This window comes from Pteropus medius, unplaced genomic scaffold, assembly GCF_902729225.1.
Source record: "Pteropus medius unplaced genomic scaffold, Ma_sr-lr_union100, whole genome shotgun sequence".
Classification (NCBI taxonomy): Eukaryota; Metazoa; Chordata; class Mammalia; order Chiroptera; family Pteropodidae; genus Pteropus; species Pteropus medius.
Window position 1 is genome coordinate 2,323,446 of NW_024345600.1, and position 21,080 is coordinate 2,344,525.

Sequence of the window (21,080 nt, forward strand, 5' to 3'; positions counted from 1 at the left end):
CTACTACTCTTTGGCTGACAGAATTATAGGGAGGTTCTTAGGCTGAATCTTTTTATATGACAACTACTCCTATTACTTGGTGAAACATTTTCCAGCCTAACCCCTATCATCTGCAGTAACAATGTGTTTGGTTTTTTTCCTGAGGGCTAAAAAGAAAGTAAAAGCTCAATTTATCAAAATGCTCTGGGAAAAGACACCTTTTAATACCTTTTCCTGTCCTTCTATGACGGCTCCTTTACATGGCTGATGGAAGTAAGAGTAGCAAATGACTAGGTGGAACAAGCTGCTGCTGTGCTGCTATTTTCAAACCTCTCAAAATAAACAAACAACAAAAAAAAAACAAACAAAAAAATTTAATATCTGCCATCCTATCTACAATGTCCATCTCTGGTTCTTCCCACCTCTGTTATCTGGCTTCTCTAAAGCATCTGGCTGGTCTTGGACCTAAATAAAAACAACTTCTGTGTGACTTTCCTGACTGATAATGGCTCAGAGAGCAAGCCAGGCTGAAGAGCACAGCACAGACAGCATGCATATAGTATTCACAATGCGTGCATACATGTACACACAGATGTCCTGCAGGACCCCCATACACAAAGGATAAGCAGGAACAGCTCTGAAATTAAAGAAGAGTTATGCTAGAGCATAAGCAAAAAGCTGTATTTAGATTTGAAAGAAGAAACGATTTGATGCTTGATAGTCAAATGAACTTATGGAAGAAAATTTAACCTCAAGAGGCTGACTGAATGGAGGTGTCATTCTCATAGGACCAGTTATCTCTCTTTAGTCAATGAATACATATAGCAAAAGTTCAAAAAGGTTGCAAGGCTGACTGATAAGATAACAATACTAATAACTACCAGTAGTAACATCTTAATTTGAGTGTTGTTTTATGTCACATCCATTCTTTCATTAGATTCTTACCACAGTTCACAGGAAGTTAAAGATCAGACATAATTTTTGTTGTTTTCCTTCCTTCCTTCCTTCCTTCCTTCCTTCCTTCCTTCCTTCCTTCCATCCATCCATCCATCAACAAAATAGAGTGCCTAACATGTGCCAAGTACTGTTTAACATACTGAAAACTCAGCAGTGAACAAGACAGGTAAAAGTTGCTCTTCTTATATGGCTTACATTCTAGTAAGAGAGAGACAATATGTGACGCTGATAATAAAGAACATAATATTAGAATATGCAGTAATTTAGAAAGTATGAAATACTACAGAAAAATAAATAAATAAAGTAATAAAACATGCTAGGGAAGGGTTGCAGTATTGAATGGCATTGTCAAAACAGGTCTAATTGAGAAGGTCTCATTGGAAAGAGTATATCTGCGAGAAGAGTGATCCAATCAGGGGAATAGTATGTGAGCGTAGATGAAATCACTAAGAGAATGAGAAAGAGGTAAGGATCGAGAAATGAGCCCTGATGCTCTCCAATGTAAAAGGTGGGGAAAAGAAAAGTATTCAGCAAAGAAGCCTGAGAAAAAACAACTAGTGAGGGAGGAGGAAAACCAGGAGAGTGTGGTATTATTGGGAGGCAAAGAGAAGTAAGTATTTCCAGTAAGAGAAAGCGACTAATTCTGTCGATGCCCCTAATGATGAACACTAGGAATTGACTACTTTAGTTAACAGTGTGGAAATTGCTGTTAGGAGGAAGCTCAACAAGAGCTGCTTCAATGAAATGATGGAGATGAAAATCTGACTAGAGTATGTTTAAAAGATAATGGGAACAGGAAAACTAAAGAGAGCAAATATAGAACATTTTCAAGGGCATTTGCCATTAAGAATAGAGGAATGGGAGAGTGGTTGCAGGAGGCATTGGTGTCACCCATTATCACATGTTTGGCAAACATTCATCAACCTCTGCCTAATTACATTATTTCAGAGCACATCTGATTTCATAGGCAATTCATATTAACATATTGATCATTTATCCAATGTGTATCAGGCAGCAGGCTGGTGGAGTTAGGAGAAGGAAGAAAATAAAGGTGAATAACATAGTTCTTTCTCTAAGGAAACTTATAATCCAATGAAGCTTAAACAAATAACTGTGAGAAGACAAAATGAAATTAGTGTGCGACTGGACAACTCTAACGATGAAAGTATTTCCTTAATTGAGACACACTCTATCTATAGGCAACTTCCTCCAATTTGTTTCTAAGTCTATCCTCTCCAGAAATAGTGACTAGATCTATTCTTTAGTGAATGTAGATGAGTCACCAGTCCTTTCCCACTAGTAGAAATCTATTCCAACTGTGATCCTGGAATAAATAATAGGTCACTAATTCATAAGCATATATAAGGTTAAAGTAATAAAACCATGTCTTTATTCTCAACCCTATCTTCTGTAGTATAAAAAACAATTCCTACTTATGGTATTAAACTCAATAGTGGGACTATTGTAGGGTTTCGCAATATACAGTTTACATTCCAAAAAATACTTAAACTTCTTCAATTCTCTTGACATGTATCTTGAATATTTCAGAAGAAAAATGTTGTCTAAATATAAAAATAAGAGTTCTATTCCACAGCAAAATATGTGTGTGTGTTTATTAGATACTTCTTCGGGTTATCATACCTTGCCAAATCTTTTCGTTAAAACAGATATTAGCACCACTTAGAAGTCCCACAGACTTACAGAGAACAATTTGTGGTTCAAGTATCTTTTTCTATTTAATAAATGGAGCATTTGCATGAAAACGAAGCATTCTTTTCTACCTAAGGTGTTCTTTTCAGCACCAAAATCTCCAATGTATTGAATCTGCAGCAACTGTGATGACAACTAATGAGTTAATACTTTGATGAAGAAAAGGATTGAGAGCTGGCAAATATAAGAAAGCAGAAGATTTATTCCTGGGCCTTGAATTTCCATGTGCACTCCTTTTAGCAACTCCTCAGTTTTTAAGATCCTTTGCAAATGTTAACTCCTTGTTAAGTCCTCCCCTCTTCATCCCCACCTCACACTCTCTCCTGCTGTATTCCCATAGCGCTTGGTAAATCCCTCTAATTGTGATACTATCTGTGCTCCAAATCTTTGAGTTTCTTGAGAAGAGGGGGTTACTATATCTTATCTTTGTGTTTCCAGTATACCACATAGTGCCTGGAACATGGAAGGTATTCAATAAATTTTGATGGAATGAAATGAATGACTGATAAATAAAGCAGTAAATTAATGAAATAGGAAAGCAAAAATAGAACTAAGAGTTAGGAATAAACAGAGCAATGAGTTTTCAATAACAGAGAGGTTCCCTTATTTAGTCATATCCCTTCATTTTACAGAGAAGGAAACCGAAGCTTATATTAACTATATATATATATATAGTTAAACTAGTTATTGTTAGAAGGAGGGGTATAGAGCAACAGGTCTTTTAGCTTCAACCAAGCCACTGAATTTTTTTCATTATGTAATACTGACAACACTGTATTGTCAGTCTTCCCCATCACACCTAGCTCTTTGAAGGAAGTAATGATGTCTTAATCTATCTCTAATCTATCCTTTAATTATAATGATGGAGATATTGAATACAGCCCATGGTGCCATAGAAATAAGCTGTTCATTCTCCAAGTTCATATTTTACACATAAGTGAATAAATTATGGTGGAAGAGCTTCTATAAATTATGATAGAATAGCTTTTCAGTTGATTTGGACACCTTGGAATTTGTGTTAAATTAGCTTGGCAAGGCTACTACCTAACAGGAGATGAGCTCTAGGTAAAATTCTCTAAACCAATTTTTCTCATACTTATATAAATTCTGCTTAGAGATTCCAAACACTATTCTGTCTGATTTAAGCAGTCGGGTCTAAATAAATTTGAGGGAGGAAAGGTTTTAATAACTATTTCTCAAAAGAAATCACTTCCAAGGTATCTGTAAGATACATTGTAAAGAAGAATGGTATCTATAAGGAACACACATTGTATTAGATCAACGGCTGGTAATAGAAAGACTTGTTTTCTAATCCCAGGTCTGATGATTGCTGTGTGGCTTCAGACAAGTCACTTAATACCTTAATTTCCTCGGCTATATAACACTAAGTATGAAGAAAGAATGTATATGAAAATCCTTTGAGAGGCGTAAATTGTTCTGCAATTAAAGGCTTTAATACTAATGCATAATTCCCCCTTTTATCATCCTATTTATATTGAAATGATGACCTTAATATATCTTTGAGATAACTCATAATTCTCTCTACCCTTCATCAGATTTGTTAATCAAATGATTGAAAGGATTTTGGTAGATAGGTAAAAAGATTCAGTGACAAAATCTGCTAAAGGAATAAAGCCAAATGCCTCTGAAAAAGGTAAGGGTATGTTAAATGAGAAAATCAAGGACTATACATTTAATGTGTTTGTAAGACAGATACTGTGTCTTTATTATTTTTTAGACCTGTCAGTTAAAAAACAAAAGTAGTAGTGTAATATACTCAAGAGGTTTAATCTTACATTAATCAAAGCTGACAACCATGAAAACCATTTATTGTTGTATTTGAACCACTAATTTCAGATGAAATCTAAAACACTCAAGTCCCAATTGTTAACACTGACATGCCAACAAAAACCTTAAGAAAACCTTTTGTAGCTAGATTATACTGTTGTTATGCATTTACTTGAGAAAACAAAATATGTAAGTAACGAATAATGTATGTAACTAAAATCCTAGTCGATCACTACCAGGGCTTCTACTCAGAAGTAAAATCTACTCAGTCAAAAGTTGAACAAATTATACTACATAGCTTAATTTAAAATCTACGTTGTTATCCATCGAATTCCAATAACTACACTTTTCAATTTACTGTATGTGGTTGGAGCATTGCCAAGCCTAACTGAATCCAAAGTTGCATGCTCATTCCTACAAGAATCAGTTAACTTGAAAAGGAGAAAAAAATCAGTGACTGATCACAACTCACTATCTCCCCACCTTATCTGATCTCAGTAAAACTGAGTTGAAAGGGTACTAGATAAAAATTGTGGATGGACGGCCTGGGCAAAAAACTACTTAAAGTGCTATTTCATAAATGAAGTCTAGTACTCCCCCAAACTACAGAGAAATGCAATAAAACAAATATGCTTTGCTCCATCTAAATAATAGGCAACAGAGCATGCTGTGATCCAGTTGGGAAAAGGCTTTCTTTTCCATTGCTAAATCTAACATTTCCCAGGGCAGATCTTGCTCTGATGTCAGAATTTAAGCAAGTTGATTAAATTCTGAACATGTTTTCTCTTCAACTGTAAAATAAGGATAATAATACCGACCTCCTTAGGATAGTTGTGATAAAGAGTAAGGAGTGAATTCAAGCTAACTACTAAGTAAAAGCAGCAACAATAGTAGCAGGAACAGCAGTAGTCATAGTTCTCATTCTGTCCTGACGCACAGGGGATCGTGTATAGATAGGTCTTAGAATACCAACTAAGAGAGTGTTTTAAGAAAGTGTGATCAACTTTAGCAAATGGTGAAGGAAGATCAAAGACTAGAATTTGACAAGAAAAGAATAGTTGGTTACCTTGTTTCAAGAGACTATTTTCAAAGAAGTAAGGCAGAGAAGCCTGACTGTAGATGGTTATGGAAAAAAAACAAATGCATATAGAGATAGTAGGTACAAATCAAGGGTTTTCTACATTTTATATCCACTAATCATTATCATAGAGTCATGATGATTTTTTAAAAATTGGAGAACTTATGTTTCTAAGCTTTTGGATTGAGAAAAACACTACTGACACTGTCTTATTGCCATTGTTCTAATGCACACACATTAAAGATGGTCCATTAGCAGCTGACAATATATAAAACTATTGAGGATATACAATTCTATTATGATTTCAACAGAGTACATTGACGATAAATTAAAAATTAGTAAGTAAAGTGGGCAGGGAGAAGCAAGCCACATCTTGAAGCATGGAGACTGAAGAATCAATTTCCAGTGGTTGTGATGAAACATAGTTTCATGCCAACTAGACTATTTATGCCATTGAGATCTGATCCGAAGCTTCTCATTGATGATGTAAGAGAGAAGAGAAATAAAGTGGTTGAGACAGTAAATAGGTAAAGCAATTTCTTTCAGGATGTAGAATACTGCATGTTTGAAAGCAGAGGGTAAGAGGCCAGTGAAAAGGAAAATAACAAAGAGATGGAAGAAGAGGAAAACTTAGCAATAAAGTACCCCACATATTAGGACAGGATAAGATTCAGTATAATAGCACCTAACATTTATTGAAAACTATTATCATTTAAACATTTTATTAGATCTCTGTCTTACACATAGCTGTAACTAGTACTGCAATTCACATCTGATTATTTCCTTGTGTCCAATATAAATTGTAAATTAAGTAGAAATGTCATTTATCCACCTTTTGGACTTAAATTTGACCTTGAATTAGTGTAGCTCTTCAAAGCTTACAAAAGCTTTCACATAATACTCAAAACAACGTGAATCTGCAGCATCAATTTTGTAATTCTCAATTTTTAGATAGAGAAATTGAGAGGCTTGAAGGTTAAAAAAAACTGTAAAAGAGGTCCTTTTTGTTTTACTCAAGCACAGAGTTGATTCGAAGAGTTTTTCTTCCCAGAGAATTCTTAGACTTTGGGTAGATATTTAAAGCTTTAGATTTCCTGACTAGCACTACTATTCAATAAAATGTTTTGCATGCATTCAGATTCCCTTTCTATTTCTCCAAAGACCCAGTGAGTGCCTAATGTTGCTCATAACCCAAATCTAACATCCTATTTCCCATTATCTTCAGAAAACTGTTAGCTTATCTAATTTATTAGTTTGCACTACGATAGAACTAGTAAGAGCTTAAAAAATTACCCCCTCAGATTTGCATTTTAACCTGGGGTCTTAAATTGTTTAATAATATGGGCATTTCTGACCCTTTTAACTGAGCCAAGGAAGTTTGGCCTTTCCTGGCGTCCCATTACACTAACATAGCAAATCCGTTCTGTTAAAGCCTAGAAAGTATTTTTGTAGGGATAACCCTAGTCTTCATTATATGAAGAGCAGTATTAAACAAACAATAAGGAGAAATTACTCATAATGAGACTAGTCAAAATTATAATTCTTTTGCACAATTTAATTTTGTGACTGGCTAATGTTAAAACCAGATTTTGCCTTAATTCAATAAAATGTTATGAGCATAAGGAAATGTTATATGTTTAAGTCATCCTTAATACACTACTGATTTCAAGAAAAAAAAGATAATTTCATAAGTTTTCAATGGTTAATTTGTACAAATTTCCTTCTGTAATCATTTCTGAGGCATTTTAGAATTTTCATGCAAATAGACAAAAGAAAGAAAACTTCTATACTTGCTAAAAGGACCTTACATGTCACCCTCTTTTCCTACTAATTGGCTCATTATTACTTTTATGAAGATCAGGAGTCATAAATACTTAGTATTAAAAAATTAAGAAATCTGTATCAAGCATCTGGTTCTGCTTAGTTCTGTAAACACTAGTTTAAGGACCAAAGATAAAATGCAATATATGGAAGCTATCTACTATACATACAATCTCCTTGCCCCTGAAGAGTCTCCAGTCAAAATGTGGTGTTCCAGGACTTCACTAATCTCTGGCTAGCTGAAGAAAGAGAGGCTTACAGACACTACTTACAGATGGCTGAACCAATGATTGTTATGGAGAGCGCCTTTGACTTGAAAGGAAGAAATCTTAAGTTGGCAGAGAAAAGCAGAATGATCATTCCAGCTCTTGCACATGAAGAACTGGTAGCTCTTTATTGCATGCATAGATACTTAATCTACAGTATGTGGTTTTCTTTATATGATTCAGTATCTTACTGCGTTGCTTACTGCTTTCTAGTCAACTTTTCTATTTTTTTTTTTACAACCTAGGAGCAACACTGCAGGATTTCAATTTGCAAATAGTTTGAGAAGATGTAATAACTATACAAACAATGATGGTTAACCACCTATGGGTTTAAAAACATGTATAGAGTATAAAATAAAACTTAGGTAACTCAATAATCCTCCCCCATGAAAGATTACTAGTATCTTTTTGGCATGGTTAACTAAAGCTTTAAAAGTTAAAATTTCCATGTCTTAATGTGTTTCCTTTCCTCTCTGCTTTTTCAGATCCTCCCCCATACACCCCTGTGAGAAAAGGAGACAAAAAACTTTATTCTGCATGTTTCTCAGAGTACTAAAATTAATTATTCTAATTAACCATTACTTTAGTACAGAAGTAAAACTCGATTTAAAGGATTATAAATATGAACAAAACTCAGTTCTTGACCTCAAGGAGCTTTATAGGGTGGTAATGATCTTAAGAGAAATAATAATGATAAATTTTCTCTTTACTCTTTATGAAGGGTTTACACATGCAAAACTTCACTTATCTTTAAAACATCCTTGTAAGGAAGACAAGACAGGTGCTATTTTCCTAACTTTACGGAGGAGATAGAGATAAAATATGTAACATATTTAAAGAACTAAAATTGACTAAATAAACTGTCATATACTGTGATTATAACTAGATACACATACGTGTATATACACACACTTAACAGCTTATCCTTGGAAAGGCATCTTAGCTTAATATCTAATTAATCTACCACAATGCTTAAAATTTCATTTTAGAAATTTCATACTCTATTGTCTACAGGAAGTCCCATTAGAACAAGATCTTAGAAATGCAAAAAACATTACTAAACACTAATAATTTACAAGTGAATCAATTTATTACATGATAATGGGGATCCTTAGAAAATGAGAGGTTGGGGTAAGAGTCTATAACAAAATAGGAAAAGTTTTAATGGAAGGACAAAGAAAGGCCTTGATAGACTGAGGGTAAGCCTTGGGCAGAAGCAGGTGAGGATCCTTGAAAAACTGAGTAGGGTGGGGGTGGAGAGGATGTTAGAAGTAGAGACAAATTAGCTAGTTTCACAATTTTGCTTTTGTTAATGCCAAAACCCTAGGTTGTTTCCAGTAAGCCTACATTGAAAATTCACCTCCAATGTGTAAGTTTCCCTCACAGACCTCCAAATAAATACTTAACAGTCCTTCAAAATTAAATCAGCTTTGGTTTACTACTTCTTCACTTGAATTTACCTCTGCTACTTGTCACCACCTTCATTCTTTCTTAGAATTAAAAAAATGCTAATTCTAATAATTTCTTTCTGCTTTCCTCTCTATTTACTAAGACGATATGCCTTTTGCTATTCTATTTTCAATACTGTTCTCTCAACTCCTTTCTTACATATTTGCCACAAATTTGTTCTTTGGGTCACTCATTAAAATAAAAAATTCAACTGTATTGTGTTGCTACACATTAATCAAACTTTAGGTCTGAGCTCTTTAGTATTTTCTTTACTTGCTTTCTCTATTCAATCCTTCATCTCCTAATATTTAAATGAAAGCTATGGACATTTCAGTGTTTAGCATGGTGTCAAGGACAGAAGTGCTCAAACTATATTTGTCAAATGTATTTTTAATAACTTCAACGTTATTAGATAGGAACATTCAGTCTATTTTTGGAAGTAGTTTCATCAAAGTTAACAAGTTCATAAATTCATCATTTGTCTACAATTAGGATTCCCAAGATACTTCTCAGATTCATGAAAGACTGGACTAGAAAATTCTAAAAATCAATGCAAAGCATAAAAAGCAGCTCTAAGGTTTACACAATTTGCAGTGTTTTGTCTTCGATTCATTCACACACTCTTCTCGGGATACAAGAAGCAAACCCAGTTTGTGGCATTCCTACTTCAAAAGTTAGATATGGCCTTGGAATTGAAGTATTGGAGTCATTAAAATTTTATCTTGTGTAGGAAACTGCTTACCTTGGACAAAGGGCAAATTGCTATTTCTCCCAATATGGGGACTGGAAACAAAAGAAAACCCTATACATCATTTGTACAACCCTATGTTACGGTAAGGAACTTTTAATTTCGTTAATACATTATCATTTTAAGAGTACTTTTGGCCCTCACTGTACTAAGTGCTGCAAAGAGGTATACAAATGGAGAAAGTGCACAGTCCTTGCCCCCAAAGAGGTTACAATGCAAAGAGGGAGTACCAGGGGCGGAACTCAGAACAAAAGCTGTGACTGCATAATAATGTACTAGTGGCAGTGGAGGTGGGGGATGGGCAATCTGGAAGCCCAGTTGTTACTAGTAGAGCAGTTTCCAGGAGGTGAGAGCTTAAGCCAGCTCTGAAAGAGGTTAATTGTAAGGATTTGCAGGAGTGAAAGTTGGGAGAGCCTTCTACTTAGGAGATAAACATCTGCCCTGATTTAAAGGTGGGAAGTGCCTTGATTTAAAGATGGGAGACCATAAGGAGACTGACTTCCTAGCAGTCAAAATGCTGACTTGGTGAAAGACTGATTTTGAGGATGTATTAGGTAAGTTGGGAGAAGTCACTTGATGAAGTCACTTGATGAAGGTGGGAAGGGAAGATTTTTTTTTGATGTAGTAAAAAGTTTAGATTTGATGAGGTGGGTAAAAATAAAACAGGAAAATTACATGGTAGGAATGATTTTATGACAGCTATGTAAAAATGAGATTACAATAGAGAGGTCTTGGAGCTCAGGAAACAAGCTAGACATGCCATAATTTAGGTCTAAGTTGTTAAGGCCTGGAATAAAATCATAACAGGAAATTTTCAAAGTCGAATTGTAATAATAAAGTTATACCAAAAACTATCTCATTACTACTCTTAAAAATACAATTAACAATAATCTCCAGAAATTTTCTTATCTACAGTTCCCCTCTTCCCACCCAATCCCTCTCCCTAGCTTACATCTTTGCATTCAAAACATTTTATTGAGGACACCCTATTCATTACCTTCCACCTATGCTTTACTCAGCTTGTCTTCGTCTTCTTCCCATTTCACCACCTCCTCTTCATTTATTCAAATCATTTTAGTCCTTAAAAGACCCAGCCTACGTGACACCTTTTCCTTGAAGTCATTTATGACCTCAGGGAATACACCTTTCTCTGAACATCAGTGTTATTCACTTTGACTACATGCAACTTATTTTCTGATTAGAATTTTTGACTATTGATGGTCTTCATTCCATTTAATTCTTTAGTTTTTAAAAATTATGATTGTAGAAAATAAAAATCACTTGTAATCTCACCATTAAAATATTGATGTATTCCTTCGAGTGTTGTTCAAAGTGAATAATTTATACATATGTATTTTAAAATATAGTACATACATTTTTGCATCCTATCACTTTTTACTTTTACAGTTATTTTAGAGGCTCCTGAAATCCCAGCAGCTCTACTCAGAATCTTGTTAAGACCACTGCTACTACTGCTAGTTCTCTTTAACTCAGCTGCTACTCCTTATATCCTGATTATTCAAGGCTTCTGCTGCTTTGTGGCTCTTTGCTGCCTGGTGTCCACTGCTTGCCTACTTAATGTGCCTTTAAGTCATCATTCAATCCACCTCAACCCTCTTTCACTTTGCGCAGTGTTTCGGTAGAACTTTAACAAGCTTCTTACAGATTGATTGCCTTTGGTTAGATGTCCATCCCAGTCCAATAAACTGTTGCAAAGAGGGAGAGGGGGTCATGTACCATAAGATTAATTTATGAAGAAGAAACTTCTCAGAGGAATGGGAATGGCAGACAAAGTTGGCTTGACCTATACTCCTTCACTTAATATTTTTTGAAAATAAGATTTTTGATGACTGTATAAGACTGTCCTATGAATGTACCAGATGTACTTAACCATTCCCATAGTGCTGAACTATTAGGGTGTGGTTTTCACAGTTCACATTGACATGAACAGCCTTCTAAGTTGCCTGAGTCTCAAGTGAACACTCTTTGCATTTCTAAAATAGAATTACTAGATCAGGTGGCAGAGTCTTGTCAAATGACCTTTCAGAAGGGTTTCATGACATTAAAGAGCAAGATTTTTAACCTTTATTATATTTTGCTTCCTAGGAACTATAGAAAAAACGAAACTGTATGCCAGAAATACTTAATTGGAAGAAACACTTCCTCTTAAGAGATGCTTTCATGTAATGTATTTAGTGCATTTTAGAAATTAAGGTAGTGGGGAAAATTACAAGATAGCAATTTATGTTCTGAGTGGGAGAAATGCACTGGGGACAGAACTGAATAAGAATTATGTACTGGAATATATCGAAAAAAAAGAATGAAAGAAGTATTAAACTAAACGAATTCACTCCTTACCTTTAATCTTTATGTGCATAATTACATTTTATGCAGTTGACTCTGCATGTACATACTTGGTAAGTTTTCAAATATAAATTGATTAGACTTTATTGCCATTTTGTTAACTACATAAGAATCCCTGAGGTTAATATGCCAGGCGTTTGTCATTTCCCTTTGGTTAGCCTTTTTTTCCCTTCAAATTTTTGTTGTTTGGATAACATGCTACGAATACCTTTGTGTGCCCCTCACCCCCTTTTCAGGCCATACCATTAAAAGATATTCCCCTAAGTGGAACTGTTAATTAAAATATACAAACAATTTAATAGCTTGCCTTATATATTGCAAGATACTGTACTCCAGTGTCATGTTATTAACTTTGCACGTTTGTCTGCTGCTTCTTCGAGCTCCCCTTGGGAAGATAGTGTCTTTTCATTTTTAGTATGCCCCATCGAGTAGCGGAGGTACAACTGGCTTAGAGCTTAGCGCAAAGTAAAGCTCAATAAATATTAAGGGATTAATCCGCTTGTATCTGTAGGCTTGACTTTCCTCTTCTCTAGAATTTTCTCCCTCAGTCTCTTTTCTTTTCGAAATCTACTTCATCGTCTTAAGTTGGCAATTTCAGGTAAGTTCATTTTGGATAGAGGTACCTTTTCGTGTCCCTTAAATCTTATTTCTCAGGAAGTTTCCCATTCTGGAACCTTGCTGACCCTACTGCTGTTTGAGGAAGCCAAACTCAAAGCAGTGACCGTCACTTGCGCTCACAGCCAGATGCCTCCTCGGGAAGGAAATGTTTATCTTAAAATACCTACGCCAGTTAATTTGGGCAGATTTTGAAGATAACGGAATTGGCCCGCGTCTCTGCCATCCAACGCTGAGTGAGTTACCCTGAAGGAGTGACGACGCCTGTGGAATATTCTGCATCTCACCAGCTCGGGGGCCCCAGCGGTCACTTGACAGGTGCTAAGGCCGCCGGGGGAGGAAGCCACCGCAGCGTCGCAGAGCCGCAGGCGCTAGAGAGAGTCTGTCCCCGCCGCCAAGTTGAAGCGGGATGACACCCGGGCTCCGGTGGCCCTCAGCCGGCCCCCGGTTGCCGCGCCGAGGCGCCCCCTCTGTCTCCACCGCGGCACTCCAAGCGCGAGGGGTGGGGCCTGCCGTCACGTCACGGGTGACGTAAGCGCCCGACCCGGCCGCCGCCGCCGCCGCCGCCGCCGCACCGGGGTGCGTGAGCGGGGGCGTCCGCGGGGCGAGCGCTAAGATGGCCGCTCCGGCTCGGGCCGGTGAGTGAGGGTGAGAGGGTCGCGCGGCTGTGGCGGTTGGCAGAGCGAGGCTCCCTGCGGGAGTGGAGGTCCGACGGGAGCCCCCGGGGCCGGGCAGCACCTGCGGTTTTGTCCCGCCGCGCAGGTTGCCGGGGGCGGGGGCCTGAGGGAGGGAGGGAGGGGGCTGCGGACCCGTCGAGGGGAGCGAGCCGAGGGGCGCGCGGAGGCGGCGGCGGTGGTTCCGGCGAATTTAGAATTGGCGCCTCTGGGAAGTTTTGGTGGGTCGTACCACATCTTGGTGGCGGGCCACCTCAGGAGCGCTCGGGGATGCTGCGAGAAGCCGTGTCCCCTGCCTGTAGCTAGGAGCATCGCGTAGTCACCCCGCAGTGGGCTGGAGGGGGACAAGTTGGGAGGAAGAAGGGGCGGAATTGGAGGACTTTAGGGGATGAAGAAGGGGGAGTGATGCCCTGACCCGGGTTCCGGAGCGTTGAGGAGACGTGATCGCGAATCTGATGTGGGCTGGGACGTTTGTAGAGCTGGCGCTGTCGAGATATAACTGCATCCTACCCCCGGCTCCCAGCGCCGCCAAACGATGCTCGAAGCCGGTGGGATGCTTTGGAAGGACGGTTCTAGACCTCGGTTTAGTAGAAAATGTCTTGCCTTCGCTCCATCGTTGGGGTCCCAGCGCTGCCAGCACCTGCTGCCACTTAAGAGATTCGATTTTTTGAATACCAGCTTCCTAAACCATTCCCGCTGGCCTTCAGGGACGGAATGCTAATAGGCTAAACTCATTTGGGGGGCATAAGAAACGAGTCAGCATGAGAAGGAAAAAAAAAGATTATTCAAGTTTAAGAGATGGTAGGACCCGTCTCCATCCCCATCTCTAAAAAAGAAAGTGAAACATGCATGGTAATTGTTTCAACTGCAAGTTTGAGCTGTTGTAAATTCTGTTGCTAACTGGTTAATTTCTTGCAATTTTAATTATGAAGGTAAAGATACAATTTAGCAAGTCTTGGGAAAGTCTGTTTATCCTCAAGCCTACTCTGTTCCCCACTTTTAAACTTTAATTGCCGTATCTTGCAAGTAACGGGGTTGTGAAATTAGCATGGAAATACGATTTTCAGGGTCTGCACTTGAATACCTTATTATCTGTTAAGTAGCTGCCCGGGTAAAAGTGGGGGTAACATTGGGCCTGGAATTCCATAGTTGTATTTAAAACTAGCTTTCGGTGTAAACAAGTGGCTTGTTGTGATCAAATTCCGAAAGCCAAACGTGAGTTAAGCACATGTTTATAGAATGTTTAATCATCTTAGATTCAGTATTCGGTTGTCTTGAAAGTGATAAAAACTTTATATTCTTGAAACCCTAATCTTTTTATTCTTAATTTAGCATCTCTGGATTTGAAAAAGATTTTAAAACATTTTGGTTCATGTAGCTTCTCTCCCCACCTCCTACTCCGATTTCTTTAGCTTTTTGTGTACTAGCCATTAATTTTACAATGGATGGCAGATTTTTTAATTCAGTACTTATCATTGTAGACTATTCATATTGCAATTTAGAAATATTCCGATATTGAACAAATAGTTCAATGCATACATTGTAGAAAGTCAAAATGTTTGGGCTATTTTGATTGTGCATCAGTCTCGTTTTTCATCCAAAATATTGTCTCAGATTTTTTTAGTTTAAAAAATTTAAGTGATAGGGGAATCCATGTTTAGCATATAAATACAGTATACACTTTTTGGAATATTTAAAATGGAAAGTCTGTTGAAGATTTGGGTTAAATATTTGAGATATGTTGTTTCTACCTAATCGACTTTACACACACTCCCTTCACAGATTTTTCCAAAAAGAAAAGAATAAAGTTTTGTATTTATACTCTCTACCAAACTTTACTCTACACACTTGACTCTTATTGAGTATTATAGCATAGATGATACATTAGAAGACTTTCTGCTCATTGGGTTGTTTGAGGATAGAGTCTGAATGTAATTTATTTGTATCCCTAGCACCTAACTGCTTAACATGGAGAAACGCCTTTGTCAGTGTTTGTCGAATTGGGTTTTTGAATGGTACAGAGGTGCTGGGGAAGACAACATTTTGGTTTCTTGGTATCAGAAAAAGCATACTTCCAAGTTTTTCTCTTTCCTACACTGTTAGACAGAATGAACGTGGTTTCCAGATTCTAATGGAGTTGTCTGGTTGAGGGTGATTAGAGAGATTCTGTGGCCACTGGTTTAGGAGTCTAATCAAGATAGGAAATATGTGCCCAATCATTCTCTGGATTCAGTAATGGAGGACAGTTTTGCCATTAAGCTCAGTTTAAATAGGTGACAAGTAACTAAAATATAGAATTCTGCAAATATTGGCTTTCTGGCAAAGATTAAGATTATTGTAAGAAGTACAATTGATTTTTTCACAGTACTTTCAGATGTAAAAACTTCATTATAAAGAATTCATTTTTAATGGAGTTTTACATGCTATAGGAAAAAGCTAATTTATTTATAGTCCAGGAATATACTTGTTAGGCCAAGTCATGGATGTACTAGAATGATAGTGTGTCTAGGCATTTTACACAAAGTATTTGTACTCAGTTTACTAGACCTATAATAGAAAGTTGATCTCTATTTCCCCTATTATGAAGTTAGCTGCAATAGGTTGATGTATAAGTATGATGGTGTGACAGTAATGATAAATATTTGGAACAAAATTGCCCATAAATGAAATGCTTTTAAGTAGTAAGAGATGAGGAAATCAAATAACCTGGCAGCAGAACTTGCTTTCCAGGAGCTTTTTCTTAGAACCTCATCAACTGAATTTAATCTCTGTGCTTCAGGAAAGGCATGTTAGAGACATGAAGAAGGCCCAGGAGAAAAGGTATCTTTTATTGTTTAATGACGAGTTTCAAGTGAGATCAGGGTAATTATGGATTCTAGATCTCTGGAGGAAAAAAGGGCCTTTCTATGGATAAGGAAAGGAAATACATTATAATTGACAAGGAGAGGTACCAAAGTACATAATAGGCATATATCATACCTAAGAGAGAGCAAGGAGAATTTTAGAGCCCATTGTGTTCATTAGTTCAATAATTTGTTCATTCACAAATATTGATTGAACCACTTTCTGTGTACCAGGCATTATGCTCGACCATTGGCATTTCACAGACATCTCTTAAGAGGACAGGATACTATGGTAATTTCATGAAATAAATGGAACATTTAAAAACTGCTAAAAACTGCTCATAAGGTGCGGGTAGAGTTTGCCATAATTACTAGGGATAAAGTTATTTTTATTCTTATCCAAGTGTGTGTAAAAATTGGTGGTTAGTAGTTCCTAAGGTCTACTTCCTACTTAAATTGCCATTTCTTCCTATCCTTTATTGTGGAAAATAACAAATCTTTCTAATTTTAATAGCTTTTAGAAAATCTATTTAGGTTTTTGGTATTGTTAAAAGAAAAATATTTCAACAAAAATTATCATTGTTAAAATAAAGTTTGAACATATACCTATTCTTTAATATAAATTCTCTGGAAGGTCTCAGGAGAATTTTCTTTAATGAGAAAAAGATAGTTACTGTGATGATTTTATTTAAATAGTTATTCTACTTTATGCCTAGTGGTACCTATGTTTTTCTTTAATTGAAGTAAAATGTATGTATTTATATAAAATGTGCACACTCATTTCCTATGAACCAATAGTTCATATCCTGGTTATGAAAAGTTATAAAAAAAATTGAACTTATTCACAATATGGTCATTCATATATAAAAACATTTTAACAAAAGATGTGTGGGAAGTGGCTGGTCATAGATGAAGAGTAGAAAAGTATATATTGTGCCACAATTTGAAAGCTCTTATATGCCATGTTAAGGAGTTTAAATTTATGTTGTGGTCTTTCAAGACTTTTAAACAATCCTTTAATAATTGTACCATACCTCTAAGACACATTAGGAATTACAAAAAATGTAAATGTTACATGATGATTATTTGATGAGCTACAAAAGGGGAAAGCTACATACTAGAGCATTATGATGTTATTTTAGTGTCTATTCAGATTTAAAAATATAGATTAATTCTTTTTAAGAATGTATATTAGCCATTTTCCTTGTTCTACGAGTTTTTAAAGTAGTAATAGTTTGGCTATTTTTATGTGTTTATTTTTCATGGTACCTTCCTGTAAAAAACATATTTTGTAAAAATATGTAAAAAACATATTTTTTACATATGACTTCTGTAAAAAACATATTTTTTAAAGCGAAGAATCTGAAACTCGTAGTACTTGCACTGGTTATTAGATCTAGATTATTTTGGTATGACTAATTTTTGGTACCTGACCTCTTGTAGGAAGTTCCAAGGCTTATAACTGTATTGTACCTTTCCACGCTCTCTGAGTGTCTTCTTATGAAACCAAGGTGGAAAGGGAGTAGTCAGCTGAAAAGATCATTATGTTGAAGATAACTAAAATTTATAGTGGAATTTGTAAAGTTAATTTGTAAAGTTAAAAAATTAACTGCTCCTCTAATTTTTCAGTTATTCTTGTAGCTCTTAGTAATACTTATATTTGGAGTATGACTATTTAAAAGATCACTACATATCGTACCAAAATTTCAAAATAACCTAAACCTAATTAGGGTTGAGGAAGTATGTCTCAGTTTGTTTTCATATACAATCTATTTTGGGTATCCGAAAGCATGTAGGATAGGGCAAGACACATGGTAAGTGCTGGTTAAGAACAGAGAAAGTGGGATAATGATATCACAAAACATCAGGAAACTGCCTTCACTGACTATGGGGGCTGGGGGAACGGCTACTTGGTTGAGGACGAAGGGCAGTTTTGGCCACTGCTGATCCATGACTTCCTATTTTTATCCACTGATTCAAATATCATAAAGAGAACTGAAGTGAAACCTTCAGTTAATACTAGTTGATTGTGCCAAGAATTTGGTAGCCTGAAACGATATAAAAACTATAAAACTTACAGAATCTTCATAAAGCTCTCATTATTTTTTCGTTGTTATGATAAAAAGATGTTGAAATACGTAGTCCTTTCCTGACCATAGAGAAGCTACTCAAAAGTTAGATGGCGGAGTAAGGATGTATATATACACAAATATAAGAGTTCACATTTGGCACCACCCAAGTCCTTTGGTAAGTTAGAGGAAAAGAGATTTTTTAAAACTAGAATAACTTATGAAGGAATTAGGCCTTGGAAGATGAATAAATTTTTAAAAGGTGGAGGTGAGGGAATGATGATGAGTTCAGGAAATTAGCTGGGGATGATTCGTTTTGGCTAGAGTACAAATGACAAAAGGGTAATAAGAGAAGGCAAAGAAGGTAGGTTGGAATTGAGAATTTTAAAGTCAAGACTGATGATGAATGTATAATATTTTGCATTGCAATATTTGTCATACTGCCTTTCTGAAATCAATTTAGTGAGTCATGATCAGTATTTTTTAAAAAATTAAATGGGAAATATTAGAATACATTATTATAAGGATTGTTTATGAAACTTTTGTTCCAGGTATGTGTGTGTATTATGGGTGTGTAGACACATTTACTGAAACCCAATGTAAAATTTCTTAGTCTGAGTCTTAGTCAAAGTTAAAAGTCTGCTTTATTGGACTATGGAAAACAGGATTTTAAGTTACAAGGTTAAATGCTCAAAGCCTTTCTTTGGCAGACTAATTCCGTAGAGGAGAGTGAGAGTTCAGATGATGGGAGACCAGTTAAGAGTTTAGGGCTGTCCTTCAGGAATGATATGATAAAGTCCATAATGAGAATAATAACTCTGGAAATGAAAAGGAATAAAGACTTGGGGAATGATAACCCTATATACATAGGTGACAAACTGAATGTTGGAGTGGAAAAGATGGGAGGGAAAAGTAAAAAAAAATTTAACAGTTTCTAGCCTGGGTGCTTGAATACAGGATCTTTAATAAGAGTATTGGGAAAGAAGCTAATTCTGTGAAGGCAACATGTGTAGGTAAGCTGAGTTTGAGGTGTGTCTGAAACTGGTTCACAAAGCTTGGGCTGAGAATAAAAGTCTCGGTGGTCAGCTATCTAGATATTATTGAACCTCTGCTTGTAGGATGAGTTCATTATGACAAGAGGTTTGAAAAGCGATTAAAATAGATCAGAAAAGTATCGCTACATGCTTAAAGCCTGGGTTGTATGTTGCAATGAGCAAAAGAAAATTTCAGAGAACCCTCACTGGGTGGTACATATAAGCAATTTTGTGCCATTTAACAGGTTGAATATTTTATCTGTGACCTTGGTTTTTGTGTGTGATACAAACTTTTGACTAAAAATCCCATATCTAATTAGATCTTATGTTTTATTTCTCTTCCAGTCATTTTAGCTATTCTATAATTGTTTTAATGATATGCTAACTCTGTATGAAATAATTTGCTTTCAGTAAGTCCAGTACAATTATTTTCTTAAGCTTTAGAAATTTCCTGAAGGAAATTTTGAAAATGAAAATATTTGCTCAGTTACATGGCATGGAAAGTTTAAATAGCTTGAATGAGTTTTTTTTTTTTGAACAAATTAAAATTTTTATTGTCTTTAAGCAATGAAGAATGACAAAAAGAAGCTTTCAGAATATTTATAAATCCATCTGTCTTTAAAATAAAAATTAGCATACTTGTTTTAAAAAAAGCCATTTCATAGCTCTTAATTGGAATTTCAAGTATGAGACTTTTTTTAAATATATGAGAAAAAGATAGTATAATTTTAGTCTTTATAGATTTCATTCAAAACATTTTGACTTTTTATGTTGCTACTATGTATAGGTACAGGTAATATTTTATCAGAATCTATCTGGGGGATACAAAAATGTTTTGTTATCTCTCTTTAAAACGAGTATACTGCCAAAAACTACATATCCCATCTGTTGAAGCCAGAGTTAAGATATACATACTTCTCAGCAGTGGATTAGCAAATGAAAAGAAGTGCTCAGAACCCAGTAGAGGAAAATAGTAAGTGTCAAGAAAATACTCCCATCCCCCTTTCTTTTCCTTCAAGCTTTTAGACCTTTGTGTGATGAGGCCCCTTTGGGGATACCCTAGTAACTGTCTCTGAGTTTTGACTCCAAGCAGCAGAGCAAACTGGAGACCTCTGGTTCCAGCAGCCTGGCTCTCTACCTCCAGCTTCTTCCCTGTCCTTCTTTTGGTCATCCATCCCCTACTGTTTTTTTTTCATAAGTAGACAGGGTATCGTGGGCCTCTTACTCTAAAATATTAATCTCGTGATCTTTTATCAACCATTTTGGTGTCACTTCTTTGGATTTTTAGAAAAATTTTATCTTTGAGAGATCTCCTTTTAAAATGCAAATACCCCTGGGAGAGGTCAGACCTTAGTTCTCAGCTAACATCTTGATTATCAGTTAGCACCTTAGTTGGGCTAAGTACACATTTGGCTGAAAAGAAGGAACTCTTCACTAAAAGTGATAAAACTATAAGGAATTAGCATTTATAATAACAATAATTACTATTATTGTAATTATTGTTGTTATTACTATTGGGAGCTAAGATGTACTAGGGGACATATTATTTAGTGCCAGGAATTGTTCTACGTGCTTTCTAACTATACATTTTTCCAGTTCCTTCAACAACCCTATTTGTGTTATTACTATTTGTTATTTTACAGATAAGAAAATTGAAGTATGTGGAGCCTAAATAATGTGTGTAG

General features: G+C 36.1%; 1 protein-coding gene across 3 annotated transcripts in view; it reads left to right on the plus strand.

Annotated features, from left to right (window-relative positions):
* USP44 (ubiquitin specific peptidase 44) overlaps positions 1-21,080 on the plus strand; it is a 73,343-nt gene that overhangs the window by 37,426 nt on the left and 14,837 nt on the right. The window contains exon 1 of one of the 3 annotated variants that reach the window (XM_039874072.1): positions 13,315-13,413. The exons of 1 other annotated variant lie outside the window; for it this stretch is intronic. The gene's annotated coding sequence lies outside the window, so the exon portion shown is untranslated. Of the gene's footprint in view, positions 1-13,314; positions 13,414-16,566; positions 16,585-21,080 lie in introns of those variants that run through there. One more of the 3 variants, XM_039874074.1, reaches the window with a different exon arrangement.